Source organism: Mus pahari, chromosome 11 (genome assembly GCF_900095145.1).
Source record: "Mus pahari chromosome 11, PAHARI_EIJ_v1.1, whole genome shotgun sequence".
Taxonomy (NCBI): Eukaryota; Metazoa; Chordata; class Mammalia; order Rodentia; family Muridae; genus Mus; species Mus pahari.
Genome location: NC_034600.1, coordinates 52,766,951 through 52,769,760, shown reverse-complemented (window position 1 = coordinate 52,769,760; position 2,810 = coordinate 52,766,951).

Below are 2,810 nucleotides of genomic sequence, written 5' to 3'. Positions count from 1 at the left end.
TGATGTGTGTGAGTTGTAGTCACTTGGGCTCGGGTGAAAGGCAAGACTCACCCCTGCACTACACCACAGTCCTTACATGTCTTTCTCTGCACATACTACAGCTCTGTGTTTATATATTATTCAAGAAATACGTGTTCGTACACATTAACCTTCTATCATGTTATTGTTGGAATCCATGAACTTGCTGTAATGACATAAGCATGTGAGGTTTATGTCATGTGACCTGTTATTCATGTGAGAATGGAGAGACCTGATCAAGGGAGGTACAGTACCCAGACATGGGTAACAGTCTTTTAAATATCGTCATCGTCATCATCATTATTATTATTACTTGTTTTATGGTTAAAAGGTGAAGCCTGAGCTTCATACCTCCTCTCTTCCCCTCGATGGTGGGGAAGCCATGTCACCAGGAGCTTGCTCACAACTTTGGGATAAAAAAAAAGCACAAAAGGGGTCATCAACGCTCAGATACCTTCTCCTTTTGCCTTTGTGATTCAGCGCAGAATTCTAGACCATGGAATGGTGCCACCCAGACTCTTGGAAGGTAGGTCTTTTTTTCCTCCTTCCATCCTTCCTAGAAATGCTTTCATCCAACTCAGCCTCATTAATGTCCTAGGCTAGCTCTCCCCATCTCTCTCCTCTTCCTCCCTCCTCTTCCTCCTCCTCCTCCTCCTCCTCAGCCTCCTCCTCTACTCTGTAGATTCCTTAAGAGGCATCAAATTATGATAACATTAGTTCACTGTATAACTCATACATGGAGTGGTATGAACTCTAATTTTGGTAAAGAGTAATCGAGCCATCATCTGTTTGCTTCACTCTAGTCCCAAGGTGCTGTTGAATCCTAACTACTCACGCTTGAGTGTTTAGGTGTGCTGAATGGTTTAGGTAGGTAGGTAGAGCAATCAAAGTGCTCATAAAAATCAATTGTGCTTTTTTAAGGTCTTCTAGCTGTTTACCTGTGATTGATTAATTTTAAAAGGTCCTCCTCCAAGCCTTGCTTCCAATGGGGACAAGGTTCACATGAGACCACCCCTCTTGAGGACATGGAATTAACCTCAGAATTCAAATGGCGTCAGGACAATATACAACACATAAAGTCACTGACACCATATGTACTTGACATTGGCATTGGCCAGTGGATCTCAATAGGAAGCTCAGAAAGGGGCTGCAGGAGTTGCTTGTATTGTCAGTGTGACAAGATATCTGAGAAAGTTCCTCTTAAAATATGCATTTTTATTTGAAAGTTTCCAAAGTAACAAATTCATATCGAAGAGAAGTGATTTGTTTTGGCTTTACTATTTTGGGCTATCATTTATTTAATCTTCCAGTTGGGTTATCTAATGACTGATGCCAAAATCAAATAGAACTGTTCATTCTACCAAACTTAAACTCACTCCTATTTACTAATTCAAATACCTTGCATGATATCATTCAGTCCTTGTGAACTCTTATTCATTTTCTCTGCCTCCCACTCCCTCTTCCTCAAATGTAACATCTCAAAGGCATACTCGCATAGACATTTGTGTTGCAACTTAGATACCAAGATGCCCAAAGCCATGCACATACAGATCAGGTCCCTTCTGGACATCACCCTGTCGCTTCTTTTATACTCCTGCAACCTAAACCGGATGGTTTTCTCCACAACTTGGCAAAGCAAATCCGTCTGATCTGACTTGCTAAGCATCCCTCCTCCTCCTGTCTCTTTTTGTCTTCGTCTATTCTTCCTGTGTTTCATATGCCAACCTAGTAATCATTCTATGGCTACACGAAGAGCCAGTTTCTAGTACATCCACCTTGAAATATGCCTTCTGTGCTCTCTCTGCCTTACCCCAACTGCACCATGAACTGGTTCCCAGCCCTGAGTTACCATGGCATAAGCCCCCAAACTCTAAGCTTGTCAGAGAATATTACACAAATCGCATCTTGCCATTCGTATTTGCAGTGCTTTCCTACCTTGTGGTGCACGCTCATACAACTTGTAGTCTCCTCACCTTCTATGCCCTTACATCTGGGCACGCTGTCCCTTCACAGAAAGTCATATTTAAACCCCTATTTACATTTCCCAAATGCCTGACATAGCTTACTTAACATTCGTTACAAACAGAATAACGGCATTGTATTATTACTTTGTGTATGCCTTTCCTCAGAAACTTATCAAAGTTTTTCAGAACTTCAACAGTCTCAGAAGATCTGCCAACCCTCCCATTCTAAGCTACGTCATTTCCCATGCCAGCCATACCCACCCTAATCCCCTCAATCTGAACTCTTCCTCTCCTTCAAACCCCTATTTAAGGCTTTGTAAACTCCCAAGAAATCCCTCCAATGAAAACATTTCTTTTAGTTATCTGGTTTCTGATCGCTGATACATTAGGTGCCAACCTTAGATAAAGATCTCAGATACAAACCAGAGCCCAGAGCCACCCCCCTTTTTTCCATGAAAGTCCCTTACAAGAAACTTTACTGATTCAAAGCACTCTACAAACTCTACAGATTTTCTGGCCCTTTCCCTAAAACATTCTTTCCAGATGTAAGACAACCTGAATCGTCAGATGCATGGAGTTATAAACTTATCAAAGATTTACTTCACAATTAGCTACAATGACTTCTTTTTACAGAAATGGAAATGATGTCCTCAAGTCTACTGACAAACACATTGCCAATTAATCATTAATATTCCTTCTGCTTATATACAAGGGCATATCACCATGCTCCTGTCTATTCTCTCCATCCCTCCTCCCCTCTCTCTCAGACACACACACATGCACACACGCACACACACACACACACACACACACACACACACACACACA